Source organism: Salmo salar, chromosome ssa09, assembly GCF_905237065.1.
Source record: "Salmo salar chromosome ssa09, Ssal_v3.1, whole genome shotgun sequence".
Taxonomy (NCBI): Eukaryota; Metazoa; Chordata; class Actinopteri; order Salmoniformes; family Salmonidae; genus Salmo; species Salmo salar.
The window spans coordinates 100,597,006-100,607,687 of NC_059450.1; positions in this window are offsets into that span (position 1 = coordinate 100,597,006).

Here is a 10,682-nt window from a genome sequence, read left to right on the forward strand (position 1 = left end):
GGGAGAGAGTAGCAGCTGACTGGGAGAGAGTATCAGCTGAATGGGAGAGAGTAGCAGTTGACTGTGAGACAGTAGCAGCTGACTGGGAGAGAGTAGCAGGTGACTGTTAGAGGGTATCAGCTGACTGGGGGAGAGTAGTAGCTGACTGGTAGAGAGTAGCAGCTGACTTTGAGAGAGTAGCAGCTGACTGGGAGAGAGAAGCAGAAGACTGGAGAGAGAAGCAGCTGATGGAGAGAGTAGCAGCTGACTGGTTGAGAGTAGCAGCTGACTTGGAGAGAGTAGAAGCTGATCCAGGAGAGACTAGCAACTGACTGGGAGAGAGTAGTAGCTGATCTCGGAGTGAGTAGCAGCTGATCCAGAAGAGACTAGCAGCTGACTGGGAGAGAGTAGCAGCTGACTGGGGGAGAGTAGTAGCTCACTGGTAGAGAGTAGCAGCTGACTTTGAGAGAGTAGCAGCTGACTGGGAGAGAGAAGCAGAAGACTGGAGAGAGAAGCAGCTGATGGAGAGAGTAGCAGCTGACTGGTTGAGAGTAGCAGCTGACTTGGAGAGAGTATAAGCTGATCCAGGAGAGACTAGCAACTGACTGGGAGAGAGTAGTAGCTGATCTCTGAGTGAGTAGCAGCTGATCCAGAAGAGACTAGCAGCTGACTGGGAGAGAGTACCAGCTGACTGGGAGAGAGTAGCAGCTGACTGGGAGATAGTATCAGCTGACTGGAGACAGTTGCAGCTGACTGGTAGAGAGGAGAAGCTGACTGGGAGAGAGTATCAGCTGACTGGGAGAGAGAAGCAGTTGACTGTGAGACAGTAGCAGCTGACTGGGAGAGAGTAGCAGGTGACTGTTAGAGGGTATCAGCTGACTGGGGGAGAGTAGTAGCTGACTGGTAGAGAGTAGCAGCTGACTTTGAGAGAGTAGCAGCTGACTGGGAGAGATAAGTAGATGACTGGAGAGAGAAGCAGCTGATGGAGAGAGTAGCAGCTGACTGGTTGAGAGTAGCAGCTGACTTGGAGAGAGTAGAAGCTGATCCAGGAGAGACTAGCAACTGACTGGGAGAGAGTAGTAACTGATCTCGGAGTGAGTAGCAGCTGATCCAGAAGAGACTAGCAGCTGACTGGGAGAGAGTAGCAGCTGACTGGGAGAGAGTATCAGCTGATTGGTTGACAGCAGCTGACTGGGAGAGAGTATCAGCTGACTGGGAGAGAGTAGCAGCTAATTGGTTGAGAGTAGCAGCTGACTGGGGGAGAGTAGCAGCTGATTGGTTGAGAGTATCATCTGACTGGGAGAGATTAGCAGCTGACTGGGAGAGAGTAGCAGCTGAGTGGAAGAGAGTAGCAGCTGACATGGTGAGAGTAGCAGCTGATCTAGAAGAGAGTATCAGCTGACCGGGAGAGAGTAGCAGCTGATCCGGGAGAGAGTAGCAGCTGACCAGGAGAGAGTAGCAGCTGACTGGATGAGAGTATCAGCTGACTGGGAGAGAGAAGCAGCTGTCTAGTACAGAGTAGCAGCTGACTGGGAGAGAGTAGCAGCTGACTGGGAGACAGTAGCAGCTGACTGGGAGATAGTATCAGCTGACTGGGAGAGAGTATCAGCTGAATGGGAGAGAGTAGCAGCTGACTGGGGAGAGTAGTAGCTGACTGGTAGAGAGTAGCAGCTGACTTTGAGAGAGTAGCAGCTGACTGGGAGAGAAAAGCAGAAGACTGGAGAGAGAAGCAGCTGATGGAGAGAGTAGCAGCTGACTGGTTGAGAGTAGCAGCTGACTTGGAGAGAGTAGAAGCTGATCCAGGAGAGACTAGCAACTGACTGGGAGAGAGTAGTAGCTGATCTCGGAGTGAGTAGCAGCTGATCCAGAAGAGACTAGCAGCTGACTGGGAGAGAGTACCAGCTGACTGTTAGAGAGTAGCAGCTGACTGGGAGATAGTATCAGCTGACTGGAGACAGTTGCAGCTGACTGGTAGAGAGGAGAAGCTGACTGGGAGAGAGTATCAGCTGACTTGGAGAGAGAAGCAGTTGACTGTGAGACAGTAGCAGCTGACTGGGAGAGAGTAGCAGGTGACTGTTAGAGGGTATCAGCTGACTGGGGGAGAGTAGTAGCTGACTGGTAGAGAGTAGCAGCTGACTTTGAGAGAGTAGCAGCTGACTGGGAGAGATAAGCAGATGACTGGAGAGAGAAGCAGCTGATGGAGAGAGTAGCAGCTTACTGGTTGAGAGTAGCAGCTGACTTGGAGAGAGTAGAAGCTGATCCAGGAGAGACTAGCAACTGACTGGGAGAGAGTAGTAGCTGATCTCGGAGTGAGTAGCAGCTGATCCAGAAGAGACTAGCAGCTGACTGGGAGAGAGTACCAGCTGACTGGGAGAGAGTAGCAGCTGACTGGGAGATAGTATCAGCTGACTGGAGACAGTTGCAGCTGACTGGTAGAGAGGAGAAGCTGACTGGGAGAGAGTATCAGCTGACTGGGAGAGAGAAGCAGTTGACTGTGAGACAGTAGCAGCTGACTGGGAGAGAGTAGCAGGTGACTGTTAGAGGGTATCAGCTGACTGGGGGAGAGTAGTAGCTGACTGGTAGAGAGTAGCAGCTGACTTTGAGAGAGTAGCAGCTGACTGGGAGAGAGAAGCAGAAGACTGGAGAGAGAAGCAGCTGATGGAGAGAGTAGCAGCTGACTGGTTGAGAGTAGCAGCTGACTTGGAGAGAGTAGAAGCTGATCCAGGAGAGACTAGCAACTGACTGGGAGAGAGTAGTAGCTGATCTCGGAGTGAGTAGCAGCTGATCCAGAAGAGACTAGCAGCTGACTGGGAGAGTACCAGCTGACTGGGAGAGAGTAGCAGCTGACTGGGAGATAGTATAAGCTGACTGGAGACAGTTGCAGCTGACTGGTAGAGAGGAGAAGCTGATTGGGAGAGAGTATCAGCTGACTGGGAGAGAGAAGCAGTTGACTGTGAGACAGTAGCAGCTGACTGGGAGAGAGTAGCAGGTGACTGTTAGAGGGTATCAGCTGACTGGGGGAGAGTAGTAGCTGACTGGTAGAGAGTAGCAGCTGACTTTGAGAGAGTAGCAGCTGACTGGGAGAGATAAGTAGAAGACTGGAGAGAGAAGCAGCTGATGGAGAGAGTAGCAGCTGACTGGTTGAGAGTAGCAGCTGACTTGGAGAGAGTAGAAGCTGATCCAGGAGAGACTAGCAACTGACTGGGAGAGAGTAGTAGCTGATCTCGGAGTGAGTAGCAGCTGATCCAGAAGAGACTAGCAGCTGACTGGGAGAGAGTAGCAGCTGACTGGGAGAGAGTATCAGCTGATTGGTTGACAGCAGCTGACTGGGAGAGAGTATCAGCTGACTGGGAGAGAGTAGCAGCTAATTGGTTGAGAGTAGCAGCTGACTGGGGGAGAGTAGCAGCTGATTGGTTGAGAGTATCATCTGACTGGGAGAGATTAGCAGCTGACTGGGAGAGAGTAGCAGCTGAGTGGAAGAGAGTAGCAGCTGACATGGTGAGAGTAGCAGCTGATCTAGAAGAGAGTATCAGCTGACCGGGAGAGAGTAGCAGCTGATCCAGGAGAGAGTAGCAGCTGACCAGGAGAGAGTAGCAGCTGACTGGATGAGAGTATCAGCTGACTGGGAGAGAGAAGCAGCTGTCTAGTACAGAGTAGCAGCTGACTGGGAGAGAGTAGCAGCTGACTGGGAGACAGTAGCAGCTGACTGGGAGATAGTATCAGCTGACTGGGAGAGAGTATCAGCTGAATGAGAGAGAGTAGCAGTTGACTGTGAGACAGTAGCAGCTGACTGGGAGAGAGTAGCAGGTGACTGTTAGAGGGTATCAGCTGACTGGGGGAGAGTAGTAGCTGACTGGTAGAGAGTAGCAGCTGACTTTGAGAGAGTAGCAGCTGACTGGGAGAGAGAAGCAGAAGACTGGAGAGAGAAGCAGCTGATGGAGAGAGTAGCAGCTGACTGGTTGAGAGTAGCAGCTGACTTGGAGAGAGTAGAAGCTGATCCAGGAGAGACTAGCAACTGACTGGGAGAGAGTAGTAGCTGATCTCGGAGTGAGTAGCAGCTGATCCAGAAGAGACTAGCAGCTGACTGGGAGAGAGTACCAGCTGACTGGGAGAGAGTAGCAGCTGACTGGGAGATAGTATCAGCTGACTGGAGACAGTTGCAGCTGACTGGTAGAGAGGAGAAGCTGATTGGGAGAGAGTATCAGCTGACTGGGAGAGAGAAGCAGTTGACTGTGAGACAGTAGCAGCTGACTGGGAGAGAGTAGCAGGTGACTGTTAGAGGGTATCAGCTGACTGGGGGAGAGTAGTAGCTGACTGGTAGAGAGTAGCAGCTGACTTTGAGAGAGTAGCAGCTGACTGGGAGAGATAAGCAGATGACTGGAGAGAGAAGCAGCTGATGGAGAGAGTAGCAGCTGACTGGTTGAGAGTAGCAGCTGACTTGGAGAGAGTAGAAGCTGATCCAGGAGAGACTAGCAACTGACTGGGAGAGAGTAGTAGCTGATCTCGGAGTGAGTAGCAGCTGATCCAGAAGAGACTAGCAGCTGACTGGGAGAGAGTAGCAGCTGACTGGGAGAGAGTATCAGCTGATTGGTTGACAGCAGCTGACTGGGAGAGAGTATCAGCTGACTGGGAGAGAGTAGCAGCTAATTGGTTGAGAGTAGCAGCTGACTGGGGGAGAGTAGCAGCTGATTGGTTGAGAGTATCATCTGACTGGGAGAGATTAGCAGCTGACTGGGAGAGAGTAGCAGCTGAGTGGAAGAGAGTAGCAGCTGACATGGTGAGAGTAGCAGCTGACTGGGAGAGAGTAAAAGCTGACTGGGAGAGAGAAGCAGCTGACTGGGAGAGAGAAGCAGCTGACAGGGAGAGAGTAGCAGCTGATCTAGAAGAGAGTATCAGCTGACCGGGAGAGAGTAGCAGCTGATCCAGGAGAGAGTAGCAGCTGACCAGGAGAGAGTAGCAGCTGACTGGATGAGAGTATCAGCTGACTGTGAGAGAGAAGCAGCTGTCTAGTACAGAGTAGCAGCTGACTGGGAGAGAGTAGCAGCTGACTGGGAGACAGTAGCAGCTGACTGGGAGATAGTATCAGCTGACTGGGAGAGAGTATTAGCTGACTGGGAGAGAGTAGCAGCTGACTGGGGGAGAGTAGCAGCTGACTGGTTGAGAGTAGCAGCTGAATGGGAGAGAGTATCAGCTGACTGGGAGAGAGTAGCAGCTGACTGGGAGAGAGTTGCAGTTGACTGTGAGACAGTAGCAGCTGACTGGGAGAGAGTAGCAGCTGACTGGGAGACAGTAGCAGCTGACTGGGAGATTGTATCGGCTGACTGGGAGAGAGTATCAGCTGACTGGGAGAGAGTAGCAGCTGACTGGGGGAGGGTAGCAGCTGACAGAGAGAGTAGCAGATGACATGGATAGAGTAGCAGCTGACTGGTTGAGAGTAGCAGCTGACTGGGAGAGAATAGCAGCTGATCCAGAAGAGACTAGCAGCTGACTGGGAGAGAGTAGCAGCTGACTGGGAGAGAGTAGCAGCTGACTGGGAGAGAGTAGCAGCTGACTGGGAAAGAGAATCAGCTGACTGGGAGAGAGAAGCAGCTGAATGGGATGGAGTAGCAGCTGACTGGTAGAGACTATAAGCTGACTGGGAGAGAGTAGCAGCTGACTGGGAGAGAGAATCAGCTGACTGGGAGAGAGTAGCAGCTGACTGGGAATGAGTATCAGCTGATCCAGGAGATACAACTATCTGACTGGTTGAGAGTAGCAGCTGATTGGTTGAGAGTAGCAGCTGACTGGAGAGAGTACCAGCTGATGGAGAGAGTAGCAGCTGACTGGTTGAGAGTAGCAGCTAACTGGGAGAGAGTAGAAGCTGATCCATGAGAGAATAGCAACTGACTGGGAGAGAGTAGTAGCTGATCTGGGAGTGAGTAGCAGCTGATCCAGAAGAGACTAGCAGCTGACTGGGAGAGAGGAGCAGCTGACTGGGAGACAGTAGCAGCTAACTGGGAGATATTATCAGCTGACTGGGAGAGAGTATCAGGTGAATTGGAGAGAGTAGCAGCTGACTGGGAGAGAGTATCAGCTGACTGGGATAGAGTAGCAGCTGACTGGGGGAGAGTAGCAGCTGATTGGTAGAGAGTATCAGCTCACTGGGAGAGAGTAGCAGCTGATTGGTTGAGAGTATCAGCTGACTCGGAGAGAGTAGCAGCTGACTGGGAGAGAGTAGCAGCTGACTGGGAGACAGTAGAAGCTGATCCAGGAGAGACTAGCAACTGACTGGGAGAGAGTAGCAGCTGAATGGGAGAGAGTAGAAGCTGATCCAGGAGAGACTAGCAACTGACTTGGAGAAAGTAGTAGCTGATCTGGGAGTGAGTAGCAGCTGATCCAGAAGAGACTAGCAGCTGACTGGGGGAGAGTAGCAGCTTACTGGGGAGAGAGTATCAGCTGACTGGTAGAGTTGCAGCTGACTGGTAGTGAGTAGAAGCTGACTGGGAGAGAGTATCAGCTGACTGGGAGAGAGAAGCAGCTGACAGGGAGAGAGTATCAGCTGACTGGTAGAGTTGCAGCTGACTGGTAGTGAGTAGAAGCTGACTGGGAGAGAGTATCAGCTGACTGGGAGAGAGAAGCAGCTGACAGGGAGAGTGTAGCAGCTGATCCATAAGAGAGTATCAGCTGACCGGGAGAGAGTAGCAGCTGATCCAGGAGAGAGTATCAGCTGACCAGGAGAGAGTAGTAGCTGACTGGGAGAGAGTAGCAGCTGACTGGGAGACAGTAGCAGCTGACTGGGAGATTGTATCGGCTGACTGGGAGAGAGTATCAGCTGACTGGGAGAGAGTAGCAGCTGACTGGGGGAGGGTAGCAGCTGACAGAGAGAGTAGCAGATGACATGGATAGAGTAGCAGCTGACTGGTTGAGAGTAGCAGCTGACTGGGAGAGAATAGCAGCTGATCCAGAAGAGACTAGCAGCTGACTGGGAGAGAGTAGCAGCTGACTGGGAGAGAGTAGCAGCTGACTGGGAGAGAGTAGCAGCTGACTGGGAAAGAGTATCAGCTGACTGGGAGAGAGTAGCAGCAGACTGGGAGAGAGAAGCAGCTGAGTGTTAGAGAGTAGGAGCTGACTGGGAGAGAGTAGTAGCTCACTGGTAGAGAGTAGTGCTGACTGGGAGAGAGTAGCAGCTGACTTGGAGAGAAAAACAGCTGACTGGTAGAGAGTAGCAGCTGACTGGGAGAGAGTAGCAGCTGACTGGGAGAGAGAAGTAGCTGACTGGGAGAGAGAAGCAGTTGACTGTGAGACAGTAGCAGCTGACTGGGAGAGAGTAGCAGCTGACTGGGAGAGAGTATCAGCTGACTGGAGAGAGTAGCAGCTGACTGGTAGATAGTACCAGCTGACTGGGAGAGAGTAGCAGCTGACTGTGAGATAGTATCAGCTGCCTGGAGACAGTTGCAGCTGACTGGTAGAGAGGAGAAGCTGACTGGGAGAGAGTATCAGCTGACTGGGAGAGAGAAGCAGTTGACTGTGAGACAGTAGCAGCTGACTGGGAGAGAGTAGCAGGTGACTGTTAGAGGGTATCAGCTGACTGGGGGAGAGTAGTAGCTGACTGGTAGAGAGTAGCAGCTGACTTTGAGAGAGTAGCAGCTGACTGGGAGAGAGAAGCAGATGACTGGAGAGAGAAGCAGCTGATGGAGAGAGTAGCAGCTGACTGGTTGAGAGTAGCAGCTGACTTGGAGAGAGTAGAAGCTGATCCAGGAGAGACTAGCAACTGACTGGGAGAGAGTAGTATCTTATCTCGGAGTGAGTAGCAGCTGATCCAGAAGAGACTAGCAGCTGACTGGGAGAGAGTACCAGCTAACTGGGAGATATTATCAGCTGACTGGGAGAGAGTATCAGGTGAATTGGAGAGAGTAGCAGCTGACTGGGAGAGAATATCAGCTGACTGGGATAGAGTAGCAGCTGACTGGGGGAGAGTAGCAGCTGATTGGTAGAGAGTATCAGCTGACTGGGAGAGAGTAGCAGCTGATTGGTTGAGAGTATCAGCTGACTCGGAGAGAGTAGCAGCTGACTGGGAGAGAGTAGCAGCTGACTGGGAGACAGTAGAAGCTGATCCAGGAGAGACTAGCAACTGACTAGGAGAGAGTAGCAGCTGAATGGGAGAGAGTAGAAGCTGATCCAGGAGAGACTAGCAACTGACTTGGAGAAAGTAGTAGCTGATCTGGGAGTGAGTAGCAGCTGATCCAGAAGAGACTAGCAGCTGACTGGGGGAGAGTAGCAGCTTACTGGGAGAGAGTATCAGCTGACTGGTAGAGTTGCAGCTGACTGGTAGTGAGTAGAAGCTGACTGGGAGAGAGTATCAGCTGACTGGGAGAGAGAAGCAGCTGACAGGGAGAGAGTATCAGCTGACTGGTAGAGTTGCAGCTGACTGGTAGTGAGTAGAAGCTGACTGGGAGAGAGTATCAGCTGACTGGGAGAGAGAAGCAGCTGACAGGGAGAGTGTAGCAGCTGATCCATAAGAGAGTATCAGCTGACCGGGAGAGAGTAGCAGCTGATCCAGGAGAGAGTATCAGCTGACCAGGAGAGAGTAGTAGCTGACTGGGAGAGAGTAGCAGCTGACTGGGAGACAGTAGCAGCTGACTGGGAGATTGTATCGGCTGACTGGGAGAGAGTATCAGCTGACTGGGAGAGAGTAGCAACTGACTGGGGGAGGGTAGCAGCTGACAGAGAGAGTAGCAGATGACATGGATAGAGTAGCAGCTGACTGGTTGAGAGCAGCAGCTGACTGGGAGAGAATAGCAGCTGATCCAGAAGAGACTAGCAGCTGACTGGGAGAGAGTAGCAGCTGACTGGGAGAGAGTAGCAGCTGACTGGGAGAGAGTAGCAGCTGACTGGGAAAGAGTATCAGCTGACTGGGAGAGAGTAGCAGCAGACTGGGAGAGAGAAGCAGCTGACTGTTAGAGAGTAGGAGCTGACTGGGAGAGAGTAGTAGCTCACTGGTAGAGAGTAGTGCTGACTGGGAGAGAGTAGCAGCTGACTTGGAGAGAAAAACAGCTGACTGGTAGAGAGTAGCAGCTGACTGGGAGAGAGTAGCAGCTGACTGGGAGAGAGAAGTAGCTGACTGGGAGAGAGAAGCAGTTGACTGTGAGACAGTAGCAGCTGACTGGGAGAGAGTAGCAGCTGACTGGGAGAGAGTATCAGCTGACTGGAGAGAGTAGCAGCTGACTGGTAGATAGTACCATCTGACTGGGAGAGAGTAGCAGCTGACTGGGAGATAGTATCAGCTGCCTGGAGACAGTTGCAGCTGACTGGTAGAGAGGAGAAGCTGACTGGGAGAGAGTATCAGCTGACTGGGAGAGAGTAGCAGCTGACTGGGGGAGGGTAGCAGCTGACAGAGAGAGTAGCAGATGACATGGATAGAGTAGCAGCTGACTGGTTGAGAGTAGCAGCTGACTGGGAGAGAATAGCAGCTGATCCAGAAGAGACTAGCAGCTGACTGGGAGAGAGTAGCAGCTGACTGGGAGAGAGTAGCAGCTGACTGGGAGAGAGTAGCAGCTGACTGGGAAAGAGTATCATCTGACTGGGAGAGAGTAGCAGCAGACTGGGAGAGAGAAGCAGCTGACTGTTAGAGAGTAGGAGCTGACTGGGAGAGAGTAGTAGCTCACTGGTAGAGAGTAGTGCTGACTGGGAGATAGTAGCAGCTGACTTGGAGAGAAAAACAGCTGACTGGTAGAGAGTAGCAGCTGACTGGGAGAGAGTAGCAGCTGACTGGGAGAGAGAAGTAGCTGACTGGGAGAGAGAAGCAGTTGACTGTGAGACAGTAGCAGCTGACTGGGAGAGAGTAGCAGCTGACTGGGAGAGAGTATCAGCTGACTGGAGAGAGTAGCAGCTGACTGGTAGATAGTACCAGCTGACTGGGAGAGAGTAGCAGCTGACTGGGAGATAGTATCAGCTGCCTGGAGACAGTTGCAGCTGACTGGTAGAGAGGAGAAGCTGACTGGGAGAGAGTATCAGCTGACTGGGAGAGAGAAGCAGTTGACTGTGAGACAGTAGCAGCTGACTGGGAGAGAGTAGCAGGTGACTGTTAGAGGGTATCAGCTGACTGGGGGAGAGTAGTAGCTGACTGGTAGAGAGTAGCAGCTGACTTTGAGAGAGTAGCAGCTGACTGGGAGAGAGAAGCAGATGACTGGAGAGAGAAGCAGCTGATGGAGAGAGTAGCAGCTGACTGGTTGAGAGTAGCAGGTGACTTGGAGAGAGTAGAAGCTGATCCAGGAGAGACTAGCAACTGACTGGGAGAGAGTAGTATCTTATCTCGGAGTGAGTAGCAGCTGATCCAGAAGAGACTAGCAGCTGACTGGGAGAGAGTACCAGCTGACTGGGAGAGAGTAGCAGCTGACTGGGAGATAGTATCAGCTGACTGGAGACAGTTGCAGCTGACTGGTAGAGAGGTGAAGCTGACTGGGAGAGAGTATCAGCTGACTGGGAGAGAGAAGCAGTTGACTGTGAGACAGTAGCAGCTGACTGGGAGAGAGTAGCAGGTGACTGTTAGAGGGTATCAGCTGACTGGGGGTGAGTAGTAGCTGACTGGTAGAGAGTAGCAGCTGACTTTGAGAGAGTAGCAGCTGACAGGGAGAGAGAAGCAGATGACTGGAGAGAGAAGCAGCTGATGGAGAGAGTATCAGCTGACTGGTTGAGAGTAGCAGCTGACTTGGAGAGAGTAGAAG